At 41.9% G+C, this 25,961-nt stretch overlaps 1 protein-coding gene across 5 annotated transcripts in view; it reads right to left on the bottom strand.

The window, feature by feature from the left end:
* The window catches only part of RIMS2 (regulating synaptic membrane exocytosis 2), a 611,329-nt gene that overhangs the window by 325,663 nt on the left and 259,705 nt on the right, over positions 1-25,961 (bottom strand). The window lies entirely within an intron of this gene.

Here is a 25,961-nt window from a genome sequence, read left to right as displayed (position 1 = left end):
AAGTAGCCAATCAGACCTGCTGGCCCTACTGTTGGGCATGAGCTGCTTTCCCATTGCTGGGGAAATCTGTTGAAGGGAGGAAAACAGGCCTGAAATCCTTAAAATGCTGGTCCCAGATTTTCTTGAATGTTTCTGGCAATACATGGGACTTGCATACTGGTATTCTCCAGAATGAATACTGCTTCTAATACCCAAGTATACAAACAAATACAAATAAGGTATTTTTCAGGTACATATTCAGACCAAATATATCCAAGTGCACATCCCTGTATGTATGTTGCACATCTGAAAGCTGATGTTGAAAAGTCATGGGGATGCTGGTAACTATATTTTCCTAAATTTATTATGAAGTCTTGCTAAACCATGCTTCCTATCAGCCTAAGCCATTTGATAAATTCTAAGCATGTGCAACAGTGGCTACTAACTATCCTTCTGTGGAATGATGTATGCCACCAGTTGCACAAATATACATATGCTCATAATGCTGCTTGTTTTCAGTCATAAACAAACAGCATGTGGTGCTCAACTTGAGAGAAAATAACACTGTAATCAGAATAAGTTCAATTTTCAAGTTTTGGTGAGGATTGCAGAATCACTAATTCACAAAGAAAAGGCATATAGAATACATGACAGACCATTACAGTTCCAAACTGATAAAAGGGAAAGTCTAGAACACCACTGGAGGGAAACATAGCCAGTCACAAAGAGAAACAATTTGCTAGTGCACTGGAACAGTAAATGTTCCAGGAAGGTATGGTATAATGGGCCCCAAGATGAAGCTGTTCTGTCCATTTCATGCAGGGAGCCCATACTAAGTTGCTGGGGCAAGACATTCTACAGTTAGGCATGAGAATAATCCTCTGTCTTCTAGTAATCTGAATGCAGATGTTACTATTTAGAAGGTGATAAAGGTTATTAAAGATGTCAGGTTTCAGTATAATCGCTTATATACCTACCAGAGTGCACATGCACAAACACACTCACAAAATTTCCAGTAAGCCTCTCAAAAAATCTCCACATTAAAAATAAAGTCCAACTTCATGAAAAATGATCTACAGGCGACAGCTATAATATTCATGGATTCCATGCTGAGAACCAGCAGAAGTGATGAAAAACGATAATACATTTTTATGACTAATAGCAAGTAATTAAACAAAGTCCTTATTGCTCATCAATTTAATTTCCTCTAAGTGGCAACCCTCATACTATATTTTTGTCTCCTGTAGCTTCAAAATTACTAACATTAAATATTGACAATTCTATAAGGTTAAATTAAACCCCATCAATCGTATTAAAAATATTAAGCATCCAGCTAAGGATTTCTTATTCTAAGAAGTATTTGCAAATATGTGTAAATAATCTATCAATACAGTATTAGTAAGCCTGCAGGGGACATGGAGAAAACTGTTCATTCCTCTCCAAGGGAAATAATGAAATACCAGCTTCTGACACTCACTCTACCCCAGAGACAAGCACAAGGGCATTTTTATAGAAATATAAATGAAGGAAGCCTGGCACTAAAGGCAAAATCATTAGGTAAAGGCTCAAAGAAACAAACAAACAAAGTATGAATAAGAGTGTGCTATCCCCACTGCCTCCCAGCACCATCAACAAACACCACTCAGAAAGGGATTAAAAAGTTTGCCTGCAGTCACTCATAGAGAAAGACAACATGTTTTAAGAAAAGCCATGCTGAATCAAACCAGTGGTCCATCTAGTTCAGCATCCTGTTTCACACAGTGGCCAACTAGCTTCCACGGACAGCCAACAAACATGGCATAAGAGGCCAAGCTCCTCCCCTGATGTTGCCTCCTAGCACAGGTACCCGGAAGTTTGTTGCCTTTGACAATGGAAATTTCTCCTAGTCATTATGGCTAGTAATCAATGATGGACCTATCCTCCATGTACTTGCCTAATCCCCTTTTAAAGTCATTTATGCTTGTAGTTATCATTACTTCCACTGGCAGTGAATTTCACATTTTAATCATTTACTGATGATAAAAATGTGATGGAGAAATACAAAAATCAAATAGAAAAGCCATTCTGGAACCTGTACATCTGGTTTAGAGAGTAAAAGCAGAGATCAGACTCAGAGATGAGATTCCAGAGATAATTAAACTGATAACTGAAAAATTCTCCTAATCATTATAGTAAAAAGAAAAATGTCCTGCAATAATGGAGACTTTTTTCCTAATGGAACTTTCTTTCCACAGCATTTCCTCAAATTATCAAAGAGGGAAATCTCTTGATTCTATAAAAGTAGCATTTCCCCAGTCAGAATCTCTATTCATACCCCAGTAGGCAGAATGAGCAGTAGCAACATCCTCACATTCCAGGCTGTTTGCCAGGTTCCCCCACCCCCGCCCCAATACGAGCATGACAGAATTAGCAAGCATTGGTCCCGAGGGGGGCTTTGTTGGGCACATTGATGCAGAAGATCTGAATCTGAGGAACATCTCTTCTTGGATTTAACAATCTGTTTCTTTTCTCATTACATATGCTAAGTCACTCAGATCTCACTTATACCCAGAAATCAGACTTTATTGGTCTTAAAGGTGCCACTGGACTCAAACTTAGTTCTCACATCTGTTATTAACTCCTTTATTATCTATATGGCAATTTGCTGCTATTTACATGTCTTACCTAATGTGTTATTCCAAACTTAGCTGTATTTATTTCTCAGTTACTTAGGCATCTTGACTCTATTAGCTCTTCCTGGCAACTACCCCCCCACACACCTATATGTTATATTTGAGGAAATCTGTTTCAATGAATCTAAGGAGTTGTCGCTTGTACCCAGTATTGACCTTTGTTTGTCTTGAAGGTGCCACTGGACTCAAATTTCATTCTCACATCTACATGTCAACGTTTGTATTTGTATGCTAATCTTGCCGTAATCCAATCTCAGCTATAATCACCCAGTTCTTATGCATCCTGACCAGTGTTCCCTCTAAACTGAGTTAGTGTGAGCTAGCTCACAGTTTTTTAGCCTCTGGCTCACACATTTTTGTCTTAACTCAGGAAGGATGGCTCCAGAGCAAACTAATTTATGCAGTAGCCATATCAGTTGCTCACAAATTTAATGCTAGTAGCTCACAAAGTATAATTTTTGCTCACAAGATTCCACAGTTTAGAGGGAGCCTTGATCCTGACTCTAACTGGTCCTTCCTGACAACCCCCCCCCCTCCTATATATAAGGGTTGAAGAGATTCTGTTTCACTTTAACTAAGAAAGTGTGCTTGCCCACGAAAGCTTATACCTTGAATTACTTAGTTGGTCTTAAAAGGTACCAATGGACTCAAACTTTGTTCCACTTTTCATAAACTTTTCTCACAAAGGAAAAAGATCTTGCTCTAGCTGTTTTCAGGTCCTTCACTAGCTACAGTCAGCCTTGCCGCTATTCTGGACCTCGTTTTAGAGACCAAAAGCAAGGGGAAGAAATTGATTTATATATTAGTTATATTTATATCCCGCCCTCCCCACGGATGGGCTCAGGGCAGCTCACATTTACCTGGGAAACTCCTTCTTCCTGTACCCCACTATGCTGTATACCCCTCGGACCCAAAGGAAGCAGCCCCTGACACTTCCTGGCAGAAGAAAGGCAAGCTCCACAAATCTTTGGAGATGACAGGGCATGTAATCAGTTCAGGAGGACAGCACCATTTAAGGTTCCGTGATAGTTTGCTGCCGCAAAACCAGGCAGTCAAACTGGTGATCAGTGCCTTACACCCTGCCTAGGACAGAAGTATAAACTTGGGGGGGGGCTAATATGTTAAAAGGAAAGTCATATAAACAGTCATGGGGGGAAATCACTATTTTATTAGGTATAAAATCATATTTTACAGTGCTGATACTCTGTTGCAGTTTGGCAAGAGAATATAATTCTTTTACAACATCTCATATACTTGGCAAAGTAAGTTGACAGACATGAAGTGTTAAGTATGACACTTAAGGCAGCATTCCATAAGTGATTCAGCTTTAATGGAAGTGATTTCAATAACTCAACACAGATCAGAACAGACAACAACACAGAGCAACAGGCTCTTATTTAAACAGTCCGGGCTAACCTAGCCACGCCCACATTTGTGGTAACAACCAATAGAGTTACAAAGATAAAGACCAATCAGTTTACTTCCCTCCAGCACAATCCTTGTATCATGATTGGCCTGCTTCGCAGAGCAGCCAATCAGGCATTACCCTTTTGGATACCAGTTTGTCTATGAGATGTAATCCAAGCTCAGGACATAACTTGTCTTTCTCTATGATTCAGCATATTTCATTTTTCTCGGAGGCGAGAAGCTCAGATATTTAAGTTTCACAACCAGAAACAAGTTACCTAGTAGTCAGCATAGTCCTGTTTCCAAATCTGTTTTTATACAGTTGTCCTAAAACACTTGAGGACAGATAAGCATATAAATTTATTTTTGAATAGCTATTGTCTTCAAAGAAACTGGAAACTAACTAGATCAAATATAATTTGTTTATAAATTTGACAGTCAGAATCAAAGTGGAAGAAGGCATGTTTCTCAAAATAGATTTCTGCTACCTTGAAAAGAAAACTAGTTATATTTAGCTCTCTGCTTACATTTAGTTCTCTGCTAATTTAATTATATTTAGATTCATACTCAGTGGGTTAGATCTAACCAGCTTTTCCATAGGTGAGAAAAGGAGCCAGGGGTCCACTTTGAACACCAAAAAAAAAAATCTATGACCGTAGGAAGTGCATGACTCCAACTTTATGTGTAAAACATGGATGCACTTACCTGTAACTGATGTTCATCAAGTGTAGGCACAAATGGGACTGCGTCAGAGTAGGCCTGCCATGGAGACGTTTTCTACAAGCGTCTAGAATTCTACAGCAGAGTGCTCCCCCTCCCCTCGGCACTACAGATCTCAGGCTCTGTTCCCACCCAAACAATCACATGATATGGGGTGGGAGGAGCACCCTTCCCTCAGGCCTCTTTCTGCTGCCGTGGAGATTAGATTACTGAGCACAGCCCACAGTGAAGGAGGAGGGAGGGATGTGTGCATTCACAGAAGATACTCATGAACATCAGTTAACAGGTACGTGCAACCATGTTTTCATCATCGTGTCTTCTGTGCAGTCCCATATGGGAGAGCAGCAAGCTGGCTTACTATGGAGGTGGGTGTGGGCCGATAAATGGAACAGTGACTGCAGCACTGCTTTCCCCACAGCTGTGTCCCTCCTGGAGTCCACATTGATACAGTAGTGCTTAATGAACGTCAATGGTGAGGACCAAGCTGCAGCTTTGCAGATCTCTGTGATGTAAATGGAAGCTCAGAAGGCTGCAGGGGAGGATTGAGCTCTGGTCAAGTATGCCTTCAGGGGAAACAGGCATTCTAAGCGAGCTACATCATAAGAAATTTTAATAACAGCTGTTACCCATCTAGAAAGAGTTTGTGCAGAGACTGCTTTCCCCTTGTTTGGTCCAGCAAAAGAGATGAAAAGTTTTTGTCTTTATGGAAAAATTATGTATAATCCAAATAAAACAATAATGCCCTCTTCATGTCTAGTGTGTCCATTGCTTGGTCAGCTGGGGATTGAGGGTTAAAAAAGAACACCATTAGAACTATGTTCTCAGGAAAGTGGAACTGAGAGACTACCTTTGGAGTGAATTCAAGGCTGGGTCTCAAGACAACCTTGTCCGTGTGCAATCTAAGAAAAGGGGCATCATGTCCCAATGCTCTGAGTTCGCTAGGGTTCCCAGGTCCTGGCTCCTCCCCAGTGGGGGACTTTGGGAGACATACCTGGAGGGGGAGGGGATGTCCAAACTTGATGAAGTCACTCAAAAGTGACATCATCACAGTGGAGACATGTCTGAATACCAAGTGGCAAATTTGCCACTTGGAATTCAGGTGTCACCTAATGCTGCCATGGTCTGGAATGTGGGGGGTGCCCAGCTCCCTCTCCTCATCATCAGCCTCCCTTCCCCCCACATCTCATCTGCTGCGTTCTGTTATCTGTTTGGTGTCCTTTAAGGCTTGGCTCTGCCGGGGCCACTTTTCCCGCTGGGAATGTAATTGCTGTATTTTGCCCGCATTTACAGGTGCTTGCCTATTGGGTTCACTGCATCAGGGGGGCTGGTTTGAAAGGGGTATAACTGTACAGGCTACCCTTCCTCTCCCCATCCTTGACACAAGAGTTCATTGTGTCTCAAGTACCAACTCTCAATAAAGTGAACCTTCTGAAGGAACGTTGTTGAGTGTTTTGACTGGGAAGCCTGACATCAGGCACCCAACCCAAGAATTTAAAGGGTCCCTTTAAATCGTTTTGGAAAGCAGGGGCCATGCACACCTGAATCGTCACTCGGAATTCAAGTGCGTGTGGCCCCTGCTCTCCAAAAGCATTTAAAGGGACCAGCTACACTGGCTTCCAGTGAAGTACCAAGTCAGGTTTAAGGTTTTTGGTATTAACCTTCAAGGCCTTGAGCAGTCTGGGAACAACGTATCTGTGGGACCATCTCCTCTGGTATTTCCCCATGACAACTTTATGTTCTGAAGATAACAACTAACTTGTGATCCCTGGCCCCAAAGATGTCCAGCTGTCCGTGACTCAGGCCACAACCTTTTCAGTCCTGGCCCTGACCTGGTGGAACTCTCTGCCTAATACCATCAGGCCCTGCAGGATCTTACCCAATTCCTCAGGGCCTGCAGGCAGAGATGTTCCACCAGGCTTCTGGTTGAGGACAGCAACAGTTTTCTATCGTGGCTGGCACCCTGTCCCTTTCCCCTTCTCCTTAATTTTGATCTTGTGCTTCTTCTCCCCCCTGCCTAGAAAGTAGCCAGGCAGTCCAGAACTGAGACGTAATTTTTAAGGACACCATCTGGGACTTCTTTTAATCTGGTCTTCTTCAATTTGTCATTCTATTTTGTTATATTTGAATTTTTAATGTTTTGTACATTTGTTGTATGGCTTTGTGCCTCTGTTTTACATCACCCAGATCCCAGCACAAGCTTAGATGGGGTGAAACAACAACAACACGCAGCAGACGGCCAGAACGGAAGCTGATGAGACAACATGGAAATACGAGGATAGAGAGGATAGAGAACTGTGGGCTCACAAATACTGGTTCTTGGGGGAGGGAGGGCTGGATTGCCATTGCCATTAAAGGGTTTTGTTTTCTGTTTGATAACATGGGAACTGTTCCCTGTCTAGACTGATAAGCGAGTTATGTTAACTGAGATGATGATAAGGTGAACTCCTCATGCTGGAATTTAACTGTTAAAGAGTAACAATAATTTTTATAAGCAATATTTAATCTCCAACCTTGGGCTTTTAGTAGATTTCCTTTTTCTTTTTCCCTTAGTTTGTAGTGGTCCCTTCTTTTTTCTTGGTAGTTTTGTAGTTTATTTAGAAATGCAAATAAAAAAATCCCCTTTGGGGGGCCAAAAACAACAACAACAACAATAATAATTGGAAAACAAGTGTTGTATGGCTGTATCTCTAGGTACTGGGAGATAAGCCCTGTGGGAGACCAAATTGACCCTCACTCCTATGAACTCTATTTCCTGAATGGGTGTCAGAGTGGACTTTTTAAAATGTATGAAAACCCCTAACCACTCCAGCGTGTGTACTGTTTGGGAAATGTGGAGTGCTAGCTGAACTTTGGAGTTTTCAACAAGGAGCCAGTCATCCAGATACAGATAAACAGAGTAGCCCCTTAACCTGAGAAATGCTATAGTTTCTGGAAAGTTACCCCAATCGACAATCTGATGTTGGCAGTGATCGTCGAGGAGAGTTGGATTGTTGACTTCAGGTGCTGAGTTGCGCTGAGACTGATCTGGTTGGTGTCATGGTAAGGTTGACTCCTTGTGTCTTGGAAATTTTGACAGGATCTCAGAGTCGAGTGCCTTGGGAGAGGCAGTTGTAGATGAATTCTTGGATTTTTTCTTCACCTTTTTACTGGCGGTTCAGATGCTGGTCTCAGGCTTTGGTCTGACGTCTTTGGTTGAGACCTCAGTTTTCCTGTAGGGACTGACAACACTGAAGGAGTCCTGGTCCATTTCTGAGGGGAATCCGTGGATTTTGGAACCCCAAGATTGCTCACATAACATGGCTTTCAACAGCAGGGCACATTCTTGTCAAGCTTTGGGGGTGAGGAGACCACAGGCTCTACATAAAAAGCATACAAGACACTATGTTCATCATTCTATGCCATTTTAGTGCCACAAGAGTGTTAATCTCTTGAGGTAAATCTCTTGAGGTAAGTAAAATAACTCCTCGATCCTTTCCAGTCCAGCTTCCACTCTGGCCATGGTATGGAGACAGGTCTGGTCACCCTTATGGATGACCTCCATAGACATCTGGATTGGGGCAGGTCGGTGTTGCTGTTATTACTTGATCTGACAGCGGTGTTTGACATGGTCAAAGAAGATGGGGACGGCAAAGGATGAGATGGTTAGACAGTGTCATAGATGCAACGAACATGAAATTGAGCAAACTTCAGAGGACGGTGGAAGACAGGAAGGCCTGGCGTGATCTGGTCCATGGGGTCGCGAAGAGTCGGACTCGACTGTGCGACTGAACAACAACAACAAATCTGCCCTGAACCCACTTGTGGGAAGGGTGGGCTATAAATATAAATATATAAACAAATAAATAGGCTGTAGAACGTCCTTTCTCCATGGCAGCAGAAAAAGGACTGAGGGAAGAATCCTCCCCACACCCCTTGTCATGTGATTGTTTGGGCAGGAACAGAGCCCGAGGTCTGTAGTGCCAAGGGAAGGGGGAACACTCAGCTGTAGAATTCTAGAAGCTTGTAGAAAACTTCTCTGTGGCAGGCCTGCTCTGACGCAGTCCCATGTAGGACTGCACAGAACACACAAAGATGAACTAGTTACAGCAGGAAAACACCAAATGACCACAAGAGGACAAAGATTCAAAGACTGAAAGAACCTGAAGAACAACATAAATTAAACAAGCCATAGATCCAGCATCTTACCAGAGGGTGGGGAAGACAAATATATTGCTATTCAGCTTCTTGGTGAGGCAGTGGTTGTCACTTTTTAAAAGAAAGCAATTAATCCACATAGCGTTTTTGAAGTAAGTTTGTAATACTTTGTCACTCCATTTTTTCCTCAGAAAAAAATGGCTACTCTAGCTGTACAGTTAAGTACACTATTAAGAGCCTTGCACATAAGCCGTAAAAGCCCCACTGAATATACTTGACTATGGCTCTGAGAGGACCTCTTTAGGATTGCTCTTGGTGAACTCAGTTTCCATTAAACTGGTAACAATTCAGCTTTTTAAACACCAGACAAAACAGCCTAGTGAATTTTGAAGTTTATTCACATCATGTCAAAGTGACTGCATTATGAATAGCTTTTTATGTAGGATAGTTTCTGTTTGAATACTTCTATCTACAAAAAAAAGTAAGCAAAAATATTTTCCTTTTCTGCTTTTGCATTAACTTTACCAATATGCAACAAAGCTGAAAAACAACAGCATACAGTTTAAAAGTATTCTTCCTGACACCTGATAAAATTCAGCTTGGTGAAATCAAGGTCACAGTCTGCTGACAACTCTCCTGTACAGACCCTATTTAACAGAATATTAACAGAAAATTACACAAATTATAAGTATTGTTCCTGCACCATTTCAGTTTCTTCCATTCTGACTTGCATAAACAGGTGCTGATGGACTGTACTATCAATCAGAAAATTAAACTATTTTTAAATCAAGTAAGAAAACTAATGCCTAACTCAAGGGTCCTTTCTTCTTTATAAATGAACTGAATAGTCACCTTGAATAATCAACAATAAATCTACCCTAGCTAATAATTGGCAAAATCATTATATTCCCTGCTATCCTAGTCATTATTTAATTCTATACATCTAATGAAATTTAAATCAATCTTTTACTTGAAAATTTCCACATATTAAGCCATCTATATTCCAAGTGACACAGAATAAGGCTAATCCAATCTGGATGGCATTTATAAGGAAAGACAAACCTGCATTTTTTTCTTCCTCCTTCCTTCTACAGACTGCATGGATAGACACCCAGCATGTATCATCCTTGCCACCAGTACCCAGAAATAATCGTTTAATAGCACTTAATATTCTTTCACAGTGTTTATTCTTCAGCAGCATACCATGCTAGATCCTGTTCCTATGTTGCTCTATTCAGATAAAACTGAGTTATTTCCTTAGGTTAATCAGGGGGTGGAACAAAAGATTAGTTTGCTTCACTCACTGATCCATGCCATCCATTCTGGTTCATTAATTCTAGTAGCTTGTGCTTCCAATTCCACCTCCAGTAATGTTGCAGAACGTTGAGATTTATGCTCAGAAATGCTACTTTTGAAATGTTTGTCTTCTTTTTTAAGTCAAAATTCAGTTGCTTCTCTCTCTCTTTCTCTCTCTATCTGTATTACCTAAACAAAACTGCTGCTTGAAAACTGAACTATATTTCCTTGCTCTGGTGATAGGAACAGGATGTTGTCACCCTGGAAAACTAACATGTCTATGCATAGCCATGTTTATGACTCCTCAAGAGACTTCACTTTGTAGATATCAGGTGCACTGATTTAGCAAGTTACTTATTCTCTCAAGTACCTACCTGAAATATGGCCTAATAATAATACTGATTGTAAGAATTACTGAGACAATATATTTGAAGCACATTGAACATATAACGCAGGGGTGTCGAACTCATTTGTCATGAGGGCCGAATCTGACATAAATGAGACTTTGCTGGGCTGGGCCATGTGTGTCAAAACAATATAATGCCAGGTAGCAGAGATATAAACTTTGTAAAGGACACAAACACAAAGTATTTTTTTTACTTAAAATAAAAACATGCTTAAAACATTAGCACTCTTGCAATATTTTGTTTATTTAACAGTGTCTGATAAGTGACATCTCTTGCTCTGAATTATTGCATCAAAATGTCTGTGCTGTTGCAATCTTGAGTATGCTGTCCAGGTGTGTATCTGTAAGCTGCAAACCTACGATGACACAGCAGCAGCAGAACTGGAAGAAGAAGCAGAAGACAGCCAGTTCCACTGTGGGCCTGATAGAAGCCCTCCGGGGCCTGATCCAGCCCCCGAGCCGCATGTTTGACACCCCTGATGTAAAGTGATGTAAAGTGTTGTAAAACATGATACATTAGCTATGTCACTGTACTGATTAATAATAAACTATTTATTTTTATAAACATTTTATGCTGCCTTTTCACCCAATCAGGGGCCACAAAATGGCAAAAATTAAAATATTTGAGCAATTAAAAATGCATTTAAAATGATAAAATAATTAAATTAAAACACATAAATATCAGAAGGGTCAGAAATCATTACTGGGGGCATTTCAGACAAAAAAAAAGTTTTCACCTGCTTGAAAATGCTACTAATAGAGGGAGACAGATGAATCTCTCAGGTGGGGTGGGGCAGTTCCAAAGTTCTGGTGCCATGACCAAGAAGGCCCTTTGTCAGATACCACCCATCTGGCTTCAGATGGTGAGGGCAACTGAAGCAGGGCCTTCAAAGATAACCTGAGTGTACAGATAGGTTCATATGGGAGAAGAAGGTCCTTAAAGTATGTTGGTCCTAGGCTGTACAGCACCTTGAACTGAGCCTAGAGACAAACTGGAAGCTAGCATAGATGGAACAAGACTAGAGTGATATGGTCCCTATAACCGACTCCAGTCAACAAACTGGCTGCAGCATTCTGTGCCAACTGATGTTTCAGCACACTTTTCAAGGGCAGCCCCATATACAGTGTATTCTAGTAATTTGATCTAGATGTTATCAGGGCATGCACCACACTGGCAAGATCTTTTTTGCCCAGGAAGGGCTGCGGCTGACTCACCAGCCAAAGTTGGTGAAAGATGCCCCTGGCTACAAGGGAAGTGGCACAGCCCCAAATCGGGAAGGCTGTGGCATCCTGAAATAGCTTCTGACTCCCACAAAACTTGCATATTTTTGTATATTGTTTTGTATATTGTTCTCACAGTTCTAGCCTGGGACTAAAACATAGATAGAGGTATCTGTACACAGGCTTTGTTCAAACATAATACACAGTCCCTGCACCCTGTACCCCTGCACAAACTTTGGTTTGTGCTTGCCTCGCAAACCAGGATTGTTTGTTTCCAACTTGAAATCCTGATTGGCTACAATTAATATCTAACTAGTTTGCTATGTATAAGGGGAGTGGTATAGAGGGAACAGAGATTGTACAAGAAATATAAGCTCCCCAATCCTCACTCAGATGAAACCTCCTGAGGAAAACTTGCACATCCCTGATCTAGTGTTGTTATGGGGAGGGGATTTCCCTCCGAGAAATTAACTTTTTTAGATATTGCAATTGAGTCCTCTTTTTCTCTTTTAAAATAGAGATTTCTCTTTCTTTTTTATGAGAAATTAATGCATGGCTCAGCCTTTGCAATAGTTTTATGTCACACACCACAGGGTGGTGCTCTAGCAGGAGGACAGGAAGGTCTGGGAACATATTCTCTGCCTCTGAACATCTACAGAGTGAAATTTTGAATTTTTTCTTTGATCAAAACAAAATTTATTAGAAACTGACTCCAAATTTCGAAAAGGAGGAAAAGGCACAAGTTGTTGAATTTCAGGGAGAAACTGAGTAAAGAGGAATTAAAATGATTTCTGTTAATGACCCCCCACTCCCTGATGGGGCTAAGAGGATATGGTGTCCACTAGTGGTGACTCTGATACAGCAGCTGCAGAAAACAACTTAAAGTCTGAGCATCTTATGGACAGTGACTCAAATGCACACACTCAGACCTTGGTTCCTTCAGTGTCACGGGACCTTCACAATCATCCCCAGACCCCAAGAACAATGACAATGGTTAACATAAACAGACGGTAATAACGCAGACTACTCACTTCACAGGACATGCCTTTTTTTCTCAAACTAAGCACCTGAAGATGAGAACCTGAAATAAGTGATCTAGGGTCTCCAGTGATGTAACATCAGTTGTCATGATGAAGCTGATGCAACACCTATGTTACATAACTCCTTCTTTTTAGTTACCTTGTGGATGTTTTGCATGCTGTTTCAGCAGTCAAGCCTACTGGAGAGCCACTGCCAGGCTAATTAGACAATACTGCCCTTGATGGACAAAAGGTCTGCTTCAGTACAAGGCAGCTTCACGTGTTCATGTGTGTTCTTAGATCATGGTCCCATGAATAAGCTATCTTTCCAATCCTAGCTAACTCCCCTGTCATGTCTTCTTTACTAGATCACTAATCCAGTGTTGGTAAGCACATGACACCCTGTTTCCTTTGAAGTTCATTTGTGTCACATTAAAGAATAGCCTGATTTACCATTTTTGGAGAGCAATTCTAAACTGGTCAACTCAGAATCCCATTCAGTGGAACCTACTCCCAGGAAAGCATTCTTAGGCTGTGGTCACACGGAGCATTAGCCATGCTACAGAGACAGACGATAGGCGGATTTTCCGGGCGCGATCACAGCGCCACATCTGGGAAGCGTAGAGCTCCCGTGGCGAACCCGAGGCTTCCCACCGAAGATGCGGGGTAAAAAACTCCGAGGTACTAGTTTCCGGAAACTGCGGGGCAAGGGCGGGTGCCTAATCGCGTTTCCGGTAGTAGGTCGGGGCATCCGGCGCCCGCCCATGTCCTGTCACTAAAAGTTTTTTTTTTTTTTAGTCTCCATGGGATGCACACAAACACCCAACGGCGCATGCGCACACTTCGTTTAAAAACAAACAACACAGCCCCCTCCTCTTTTCCGTACCCCCCACTCCTGGCTCGGCCTGCTTGAGAGGAACTCTCTGCACCGGGCGGCAGAGGGGGAGGTACAGGGGGGGCGTGGTGGGAGGGCGGCCCGGCTGAAGCTTCCCCCCCGCATTTTCCTGCCCGTGTGACCGGGGCCTTAGTATTGCATTGATAGATCCCATCTCTGTATCCTACTTAAATGGAAAATGAATGTTACCACAATTAGCTTGTAAATGAACCACCAATAGCCGCAATTATTATGTGATTGCAATTTCCATTATTTAATGATAATTCTCATCTTGATTGTACAAACTTATGTGTCCGTTTTTTAAAAATTCAATAGATCAGGTGACTTAACAGGAAGAATAATAAAATTAATCCACAGAGTATGATTGAAATCATTTTTGAATTATTGATTATCTAAATATTACACTACTATTTCAAATGCTGAACAAAAGAAGACCTCATTTAAAGAATAATCCAAATGTCACAATTTCTATCAAAACGTATATATAGTCAATACAAATATCATTAGTATGCTACACTCTTGAAAGACCCACTGTTCTGGGTGGACAGCTTCAGGCTCTTAAATTTCCTGTGTAAAATTCTAAAGCTCAAACAACTCCAGAAGGGTGGTGCAAAAATAGAAAGAACATTACAATTTTATTACATTTAGCATTATATTGCATTCTTAGAGGCCAAATGGACAAACTCATGTTTTTAAAATAAGATATTGTTCAAAGCCTCTCTTTCTGTTGGCATAAAAATACATTTTTATATAAAATAAGGACATGTTTCACACAAAAGAAGAGGGCTGTAGAGTTTTCTGATGAAAACTGCAGTATGACTGTAATTCATATTACATAACTGACGTCCACATATTCCCCAATTTCTAAGTAAACAGATTATATAACTAGAGCCCTCAAAGAGAATCATAATCTAAATGTTCACTAAAGCATCACATGTAAAACTAGCAATATTTTAAATTAAATGTCTGTTAACACTATAATTTGTGTGATGTTCCCTAAAGCAGAGAAAGAAAACAAGATCATAGATATATTTCATTCTCAGAGATCACTAATTTAATTTATCTTTCTTATCCTTTTCCCCACAAGAACAGCCACATTTTTAACATTTCTGACTCCATAGATTAAAATTTATTAGAATAAGGTCTGGCTCAAAGCTATTTTAATATGAACACCAACTAAAACATCGTATGCATCAGATTCTAAGCCTTGTTCCAGAACTACAGTCATGTGATCTTAGGGCAAGTCCTCAAACTGCCAGTTCTATCACACTCTTAAATATAAGAGCATGTCTCTAAGTTATTAAGTCGATAACCACAACATTAATGTTGATTACTTTGGTCAGCTGTTCAACTGCTATGAGAATTAAAAATAGAGAAAATATGCATGTAAACATAATCTACAAGCTTCTATGAAAAAATGGGTGCAGTGTGGTAATAGAGATCATTTTGTTACTGGGAATAAAAATAGCTATTATGCAGCACCAAGCAAAAGTAGGAGTTTTACATTATAGTCATTTTATGTTTAAAAGGCAACCAAATAATACAATATGTTGATCCTAAGAACTTGAAGGAGGAGCCCCACTCATGGAATACTCCTTCCCAGGGCTCTTTTTGTAGAAAAAGCCCAGCAGGAACTCATTAGCACAATAGGCCACACCCAACAGCAAAACTCATTAGCATATTAGGCCACACCCCCATGTTACCAGAAGTGTGGTCATCCAGCCACATCCACCTTTCCCTTCTTATTCTGTTTACCTTGTTTGTTGTCAAAACCCAGGGCTTTTTTTGTAGCAGGAACTCCTTTGCATGTTAGGCCACACACCCCTAATGTAGCCAATCCTAATGAGTTTCTGCTATTGTGTGTGGCCTATTATGCTAATGAGTTCCTGCTGGGAGTGGCCAACTCAGGAACCAGCCAGAACTCCATTCCTGTGCGTTCCTGCCCCAAAATAGCCCTGCTCCTTCCTTATACAAGAATGCACAACTGGTTTCAAGTACTTGAGGAGACTTTGGTCTTGTTTTTGTCAAATGCCACCACCCCCCATCCCACATGGCAAATTACTTTAGAAATTAAGAGAATTTTCAAAAGCTGTTTCTTATGTCGTTCAGGAGTGTGCAGCTGATAACAACAGTGAAACATCCTACTGGGCATGACTAAGACCTCAGGTACTCCTAAAATGCTTTCAAATTGTAAAGAATCCTTAATAAGCATGAGTTATGCATTAGAAGCCCTTAATTCAAAACGCAGTCATAAATGTACTGGGCAGCCTTACATAAGCCACTCTCTCACAGCCTCAGGACTCTATGATATGGGATAACATCAGCCTACTACTTACCGTGTTTCCCCGAAAATAAGACACTGTCTTATATTTATTTTTTCCTCAAGAAGACACACTAGGGCTTATACCACAAATGCATAGAAAACCTGCTAGGGCTTATTTTGGGGGTAGGTCTTATTTTCGGGAAAACAGGGTAGGCTTGTTGTAAAAATTATATACTGAACAGACAATGGGACCACTTTAAGAACTGGCAACTACAGCTGAGGGGATTATATCATTGGGTTTGCTATAGCCCCCAAAGAGAAAGCTACTCCAACAGCCGAGTGGAACACTTTCATCAGTTCTGTACCCCAGTTCTCTGGCAATGATATAAGAAAAAAAATAATATCCATCCAATTGGACCAGTACATAGGGGGCCCATGAGGACTTACAACAGGGGAGAAATCTCACTTCCCTTCTCCATCCTGTTCCCCCTCATTCTCTCCCAGCAGTGCCTGCAGCCTCTCCTCTGCAAACTCCCCACATAACCCATTTCTTTCTTCCATGATCTTCAGCATTTCCTTCCCCTTGCAACCCCTTCCTTTTCTTTCTGACCCAGCCACCTGCCTCTCTTGTTCTGTTTATGTTGGTAGAATGATGAATTGATATAACAATACACAATTTCCAATTAACCCCCCCAAAAAAACAGTGAGGGGGAGGGAGGGGAAAATGGCCACCCAGGGAAAAGGGCCAGAGGTATGTGGGTGGAAGCCAGGGAAAATAGATGCCATATGGATAGAAAAATCATAATTTTCTCAGCCACATGGTAGCCATCCTGGGCTTTACTGCAATATTTCCCAAAACTTCACAATGAAGTAAGTTTGAGAAAGATCAGAGAAGTAAACCCCACGAGTTTACTCGAATGTACCACAATCCTGTTGGGAAGCAGAAAAAAACACACTTCCCAACAGCACTGAGCACAGGACAAATGACCCATGTGGAGATCTCCCTGGTTCAGAATAAGTTATAATGATTCTTTTTTTTTCTTTTCATATTTTTATTGAGTATATATTACAATTTCATACAGATATTTCTTTCCTAATATATTATACTCCTTTTGAAACTAAACAAAACAGAAAAAAAACCCATTGAGGTGACATATTGTCTGTTTATATCTTAATCCCAATCTTGTTTATGATTCTTTCTCACACTGGCCACTAGATGTACCTAGGTGCTCAAAAGCAGAGAATGGCAGTAACTAATTTCCCTAGTTGTATGTCACCAGCCCTGTGTACACTGGGATATATAGGTGTAGAGTTATGTGACGTGCTTGGAGCACTTAAGAAAGCTGGTGATAAAGTATTTATATTACCATTACTGTTGTGATTTGTTTAGTTAGTTTTGCATTTTGGTATCATCAACCCTAAATGGATTGCTATCCACCTATACAACTCAGCTACATGATTTAGCACTTCTTGTGAATTCTTTAAAGTTACACATAGCAATTCATTATATCGCAAAGTCCAGTCCAGTGACTGTTTTAAAATTTTATTTAGATACAAGAGGCAGGACCCATGATACTCGTGGGGGGGGAAGTATTCCCCACAGCTCCTGGCCTGCAGAAGTGGCAGCAGGTGAGCCCTTCCTTCTCCCTCCCCCCGCCCTCCCTCCACCCACAGTGGCAGCGGTGAGGCCAGCACGCCAACCTTTCTTCTTCCCCCTCCCTCCCCTTACTTCTCAAGAAGGAGGAAGCCATCACAGGTAAGCCTTCTTCCTTGCCCCTGCCTGGCCCCGACAGCAAGGCCCGTGCAGCACCGAGCTGCTGTGCCCGCAAAATCTCCCCGACCCCACCACGGCAATGGCGGTGAGGCCTCAGCTCAGCCTGCCAAGCCTCCCCCTTCCCCCAGCGGCGGCAAGGCCTGGCAAGCCCGCCAAGCTTTCCCTTCCCGTGTGGTGGTGGTGGCGGCTGAGTGGCTCACAGCTGCCAGGCCACCAAGCCTTCATCCTTCTCCTCCCAAGCGGCGGCAGCAGCAGTGAGGCCTTACCGGCCCACCAAGCTTCCCCCCCCCTTGCCACTCTTATAATAGAAATCCTGTTTCAAATACTGATCCATAAAAATGCAGACTAGGTAAACTTCAACTATTAAACACAAAACTGACACATGAACTGACACATGGACAGGGTAACTGTATGGCTTAAAATATCGCTATGATTTCTTTATACTTTAAGGGAATTGAGGATGTGGAAGTAGAAGGATTTGAAAGTGAAGTTTCCATAAAATCTAACCATTTTGCAAAGAATAGTGAATGTTTTTTGTCAGTTGCCCCGGGTTTTATAGAAATATTTATTTTTTCTAGGGTATTCCCAAACCTTCATATACCATTGGTGGAGAGTAAGTGAGTTATTGCCTTTCCAGTTACTAGCAATTACCGCCTTGGCAGCCATCAGCAAAGTTGAAATTAAGTCCTTACATATTGCAGGAATATTAACATCTTGCCATAAGTCTCTCTTGCATCAGAACTGAAACCCATTCCAGAGGTTTAAATAATAGAAAATTGAATCTTCTCTGTTAGAATTTCCAGGTGCTGCATATTTTAAGGAGCTGACTTCTTTCAGAATATCACAAGTACAAAACTGTTTGTTTGTAAGAATTTTTACTACCATCTTTTTACTCTTGACTTGTATTAGCTTTTGCTGTTTCTCAAAGAATGAATGACACATGTATTAAAGTGTATTAAAATCCAAGAAAAATAGGAATAAGGCCAACTTCAAAGGCTTAGGCTTATCAGTTACCTGAATATGGTAGGCAGCTTCCCATCACTGCGTTATACCCCCACAGTCACTTGATAAAGCAGCAGGAGAAAACTTCAGAAGGGCACTGAAAATAGTATCCATGATGCTCTAGCGAATCCCATATTGGAGAAATTCCTACAACATTGCTGGTGTTGTGACGTCACTTTCAGGTACTCACCCATAACTGGCCTCACAGTGTCAGTGACACTCCCCATTCCCAGGCTCCACCTACTCAATACTCCCAGGCTTGCCAGCACAGAGCTGGCAACCCTACTTGGGGTACATTATCTCCAAGGCAGAAAGTTCATAGATGGCCAGGGCCTGCATATCTGCGAGACCGCCTCTCCCTCTATGAGCCCCAAAGGGCTTTATGATCTGCCAGTCAACATCTTCTTGTGGTCCCCGGCCCCAGGGATGTCCGTCTTGCCTCGACTACGGCCAGGGACTTTTCAGCCCTGGCCCCTACCTTGTGGAATGGGCTCCCATACAAGATCAGGGCCCTGCAGGATCTTTTACAGTTCAGCACTACAAGACGGAGCTCTTCCGCCAGGCTTTTAATTAGGGCAACAGACGTCCCTTCCTCTTTACTGGGCCTCCACTCAATGGGTCAGAACTGCATATTTGAGTTGGCATCTCTGAGGTTTTAATGTCAATGACAACGGCACTGGATGAAAGCCATTGTGGGATTTTATTAATGTTTTAATTGTATATATTGTATTTTATTAAATTTGATATAACCTGCCCTGGGGGAGGGTGGGATATAAGTAAAAATAAATAAATTAAATAAATAAAATTACAAGACTTCTAGGTAGTCTATTAAACAGCACTGAGGAAGAATGAGTGACCCATGTTACACACACAGTGGCAGTAGGAAACATAATTAAGAGGTCCTGGGAGCCAAATTTAATTTGACTGATGGAGGAATAAAGTTCAAGGCTCAAAGACTGCTTACTACTTCTACACATAGGGTCAGCAAGATAGAGAACTTATAGGCCGAGTTCAGACTGGCACTTTGGCCCGATATAGGCACGTTTTACAAACGGATTAAAGGGGCCAGTTCACACAGGCACAGCTGTCAGGTGTTCCCCAGCTGTACTCAACCCGTCTTGCAACACTTCCCTCCCGAGTTTAAAAAGTACCAGGTGAAAGTGGTAGCAAACCCTGGAGAGTGTGTTGATCCTGCTTCCTGGACGTGTGCACACTAAAAGCCGCAAAGAAGCTGCATTGCTGCGCCTATGTGCATAGGTGCATGTTGCTGGAGTGAGAAAAAAGCCACTTACAGCCGCGCCTCCGCCAGGGGCGGGCCAACAGTGCAGATGCTTCCTTGTGCCTCCTCCTTGGTATGCTCCCGCATCAGTTGGTGAAGTGTGACCGGGAATGCGACTCCCTCACACTTCATACTGCCAGTCTGAACTCAGCCATAGTGTTTGTGAGGGGTGGTAGATTTGTGAGGCATGGACAACTAAATTTAAAAGGCTTTTTCTTACTGAATCATAATGTCATGAAACTAAACTCATGCCAATTAGAATCAAAAGATTTGTACAGAACAATTGCAGTTGATTTCACAGAGCTGACAGATGCTAAGCAGCATATGGTTAGGTATGATGTCCAAAGTAGTAAAACATCCATGCACACTAGGAGCCCAGCAACTGCAAACAAATCCTTACTATTGCATATTCATCATGTCTCTGAATAGAGGCAGCATGGTATTTTGCATGTGTGTACAGCTTCAGTACACATGATTCAACAGTGGATTTTCCAGGGGTTCTGAGTCATATATTTCAAAGCCATACATGCATGCAAAATATGTGCATCATTCCTTCCAGACACTATGGTAAGCATGGTACAAGTATTAGGAGTATCATGAGTAGTCCATGCTCTTCCAATACACATGGTTGCTGGGATCCCAGTACACATGGATGTAACATCTGAGAAGGCCTTAAATGAGAACACAATCAACATGGACAACAAGCCATGGAAACTACTAATAAGAGTCAAAGAAGGGTGAAAAGGAAAAACTATTCACGCAAAAGTTTCACAGTGGGACAGAAAATATAAGCTACAAACCTGAACACCGAGATGCATGAATTAATAGATACTAAGAGAGAGTATAGGCATAGTTGACCCATATTCTAGAAGCCTGCTGAAGCAATTAAACAAGCAAAACTTGTTATTCATGTCTTGGTTGTCAATATATAAGAAAGACAGATTGTAATAAATTAGAAATCTTAAAAGAAATAATAAAAGAAATCATGCTCAAGTCCCCCCCCCCCAATAGAGTACTAGGGACAATTGATAGATCCATGAACAAAATTGCAATAAGTGGCCTTGAGATGAAATAAAGAAAACACTGAAGAAATCCCACTGGTGACTTCTATTTTTAATTGGCTAGGTAAATATACAGAGAGAAAGGCTATGATACATAAGTAAACTTCTACACAGAAGAAATTATTGTACTTTGAAAAACTTAGGCAAGCAACCAAGAAGTTGAGATTCAACTATTGATTTAATCCCCTGAAGAGGAATTAATGGCTTGTAGCATAGCTTCCAAGCATGAAAAGGATGCTGCAAGGAAGTTGTTCTTGGGAAAGTAATCAATAGAAAACCCAAGAAAAAATACTGCAAAAGCTCTACTGGTCTCTAATTTGTTGCTATGTCAAATTAAAGCCCCCCCCCCAAAAAAAAACACACATAAGAACATAAGATGTTGGATCAGGCCAATGGCCAATCTAGTCCAACACTCTTGTCACACAGTGGCCAAAAATACCAGGTGCCATCAGGAGGTCCAGCAGTGGGGCCAGGACACTAGAAGCCCTCCCACTGTTGCCCCCCCACAGGCACCAAGAATACAGAGCATGACTTGCCCCAGACTGAGAGTTCCTATCTATACCTTGTAGCTAATAGCCACTGATGGACTTCTGCTCCATATACTTATCTAATTCCCTCTTGAAGCTGTCCATTCTTGTAGCCACCGACACCTCCTGTGGCAGTGAATTCCATGTGTTAATCACTCTTTGGTGAAGAAGTACTTCCTTTTATCTGTTCTGACCCGATTGCTCAGCAATTTAATTGAGTGCCCACGAATTCTTGTATTGTGAGAAAGGGAGAAAAGTACCTCTTTCCCTACCTGCTCTATCCCATGCATAATCTTATAAACCTCAATCTTGTCATCCCTCAGCTGTCGTTTCTCCAAGCTAAAGAGCCCCAAGCGTTTTAACCTTTCTTCATAGGGAAAGTATTCCAACCCTTTTATCATTCTAATTGCCCTTTTCCGCACTTTTTCCAGTACTATAATGTCCTTTTTGAGGTGTGGTGACCAGAACTGTACACAGTACTCCAAATGAGGTCGCACCATCGATTTATTCAGGGGCATTATGATACTGGCTGATTTGTTTTCAATTCCGTTCCTAATAATCCCAAGCATAGCGTTGGCCTTTTTTATTGCAGCTGCACACTGTCTAGACATTTTCATTGAGTTATCTACTACGACTTCAAGATCTCTCTCTTGGTCAGTCTCTGCCAGTTCGGACCCATCAATGTGTATTTATATTTAGGATTTTTGTCTCCAATGTGCATCACTTTGCACTTGGCCACATTGAACCCTATTTGCCACGTTGATGCCCACTCACCCATCCTTGACAGATCCCTTTGGAGTGCCTCACAATCCTCCCTGGTTCTCACCACCCTGAACAACTTCGTGTCATCTGCAAATTTAGCCACTTCACTGCTTACTCCAAACTAGAAAACATTAATAAACAAGTTAAAAAGCATCGGACCCTGTGGTACCCCACTGCTTACACCCTCCAGTGAGAAAATTTGCCATTTATACTCACTCTCTGTTTCCTATTAATTAGCCAGTTTTTGATCCACAAGAGGACTTGTCCTTTTATCCCACGACCATTGAGCTTACTTAGGAGCCTTTGATGAGGAACTTTATCAAAAGCTTTCTGGAAGTCAAGGTAAACAACATCTATTGGGTCCCCCTTGTCCACATATATTGCCGGCATCCAGGATATGTGAGTGCATTCTTCCACATGTCTCTTCAGCCATATACTGAAGCCCAGTAATGAGATTCTGACATCGGTGGCATTTTCATCAGAAAGCAAGACAATCTTAACAGTGAACAGAGACTTTTTTCAGATATAGGCCTGCTTTTACATAATTTCCTGAAATTCAAGAAAGCCAAGATCTTGGCCCTTTCTATGCACTTACTTCACTTAAAGCCCAATGAAACCAATGGGCTTTAGATTGGAATAACTTTGCACAGAATTGCTGTCAGCCTTGCAACTAAAGATTCTTTTCCCCTCAGATGGCCTTTGAATCTCCTAACTGTGATAATATAATTTAAGCCTTCCTTCTGGATAATATTTTTGTGATTATGGTATGCTCACTGTTTATTGCTTTAGTTTAATTTTATATTAAAGAGATTATAAATCTTCTAAAAAATAAATACATATATTTCATTCATTCTTGGGCTTTATTTATAAACCAGAGGTGGCCAAATTTGCTTAATGTAACAGCCACATAGAATAAAAACAGGCTGCTTACCTGTAACTGATGATCTTCGAGAGCCACAAGACATGAACAGATATTACACACACATTTTTAGTGAAAAATATGCAAATTAGCTTTTTATTATCATTAAATTAATAACATAAGAGAAGCCAATGTTGGATCGGGCCAAAGGCCCATCCAGTCAAACACTCTGTCACACAGTGGCCAAAAATACCAGGGGGGCATCAGGAGGTCCAGCAGTGGGGCCAGGACACTAGAAGCCCTCCCACTGTTGCCCCCCCCAAGCACCAAGAATATAGAGCATCCCTTGCTCCAGACATAAAAATGTAAGAGAAGCCAATGTTGAATCAGGCCAATGGCCCATCCAGTCCGACACTCTGTCACACAGTGGCCAAACACACCAGGGGCCATCAGGAGGTCCAGCAGTGGGGCCAGGACACTAGAAGCCCTCCCAATGTTGCCCCCCAAAGCACCAAGAATACAGAGCATCACTTGCCCCAGAGAGAGTGCTCCATCTTGACCTTGTGGATAATAGCCACTGATGGACCTCTGCTCTTAAGAACATAAGAGAAGCCATGTTGGATCAGGCCAGTGGCCCATCCAGTCCAACACGCTGTGTCACACAGTGGCCAAAAATACCAAGTGCCATCAGGAGGTCCAGCAGTGGGGCCAGGACACTAGAAGCCCTCCCAATGTTGCCCCCCAATGCCCCAGACTGAGAGTTCCTATCTATACCTTGTGGCTAAAGAGCCACTGATGGACCTCTGCTCCATATGTTTATCTAATTTCCCCTTGAGCCTTTGTGTGAGCCACTCATCTGGGCATGGTTCCTGAGTGGAGCCGGAGCAGTAAGACTTGAAGAGATGCAACAGGCCACCTCTTTAAGAACATAAGAACATAAGAGACGCCAATGTTAGATCAGGCCAAAGGCCCATCCAGTCCAACACTCTGTCACACAGTGGCCAAAAATATCAGCTGCCACCAGGAGATCCACCAGTGGGGCCAGGACATTAGAAGCCCTACCACTGTTGACCCCCCCCCAAGCACCAAGACTGTGTGAAAGAGCCACATGTGGCTCCTGAGTGGCAGTTTGGCCACCCCTGGTGTAAACCATATTGTACTATAGGACATTCCTTAAAAGGAAGAGTGAAAATGTTATATTTCAAATTCCACTCACAAGGGGGGGTCTCTTTTATGTAAAGGTAAAGGTAAAGGTTCCCTTGCTTGAAAGCCAGTCGAGTCCGACTCTAGGGTTGCGGTGCTCATCTCCGTTTCAAAGCCGAAGAGCCAGCGCTGTCCGAAGACGTTTCCGTGGTCATGTGGCCGGCATGACTAAACACCAAGGCGCACGGAACGCTGTTACCTTCCCACTGAAGTGGTACCTATTTATCTACTTGCAATGTCTTGCTTTCGAACTGCTAGGTTGGCAGGATTTTATGTAGCTGGTATCTATTCTGTGTCAAAACAGATTCTTCTATAGAGATTTACAACATAGCTGCTTAACACCAATTTGACAAATGACAACATGCAAGTTTTATTCAGTCAGTTCAGTAATTGGTTTGGGGCAATATTTACTCTGAAAAGAACTGTAAAATAGTTTAAAATAACACTTAATCATTCCTGTTGATTATGAGAGACTATATCTAAAATCAAATCATATCTGAACATGCACAAATACACACACACACATGCACACGTACACATGTGTGTATTCTAATTCTCAATCCAGCAAAATCTGAAGATACTTAAAGATGGAGATTGGAGCTGTGAATTGACAAAATAGATCTTTCTGCAAACATGAAAAAAGCCCCAGTGTTTCCAGAAAAATCTGAAATCTTAAAACACACACACACGCACATTGGGGGGTTAAAAAACCCCAAAATGATAGAACTGTGTGACAGAGAGGATAGGTTCCACCTCTCCTTAAAACTGACCAATGAGAGCTGATGGAATACTAGAGATAGACAGCTGGAAAACAGTGGTTAAGAGAGTAGCTGGGAGTTGGCAGTCAGGGAGTGAGAGGGTAAAACAGTATGAATGATTGATTGAAGCTGAGGTGAAAGGCAGCATAAAGATAGCTGACTAAAAGCAGTCAATTTGTAACAAAGGACCTCAATTGCTGAAATAGAGAAACAGTTCAAAAGTTCAAGGGAAAGGAAATGTTACCTCTACCTTACTTTCTTCAGTGTTTAGGTTCAGAGCATAAATAAAAGTTAACTCCTTGTTTGTTTAACCCTATGGCCTCTGACTCTCAGGGAAAGAAACATACATGCACAAGTTAATATCCCAGTGTGTGAGTGTGTGTGTGGATATGAATAAAATGGTGGCAGCATGTGAATGGAATAGTGTTTTAGCCCCCAATCCCAATAACTCTGTGAAGTGTTTGAGTGAGAGCCTGTTAGTGAAGGGGGCCGGGCTAATCTGTCTGCTAAAGTCTCTGTGGGTGCGTTCAGACGGGGCGTTTCACCCGGCATAAACTGTACCGGTTGGAACCGTTACAGTTTATGCCGGCTGAAACGCGATCACACTTACCTCCTGTCTGCGGATCCCATCGCTGTGTGTCCGTTCACATGCAACGGGTGTCAGCTTTTTTTTTTTTTTTTAAACCCCCCAGTTTGAGCATGCGCATAGGCAGCCTGGGGTAGC

Source organism: Gekko japonicus, unplaced genomic scaffold, assembly GCF_001447785.1.
Source record: "Gekko japonicus isolate JY-2015 unplaced genomic scaffold, Gekko_japonicus_V1.1 scaffold119, whole genome shotgun sequence".
Taxonomy (NCBI): Eukaryota; Metazoa; Chordata; class Lepidosauria; order Squamata; family Gekkonidae; genus Gekko; species Gekko japonicus.
Note: the sequence above shows the minus strand (reverse complement) of the source record. Positions and strands in the feature narration are given on the sequence as shown.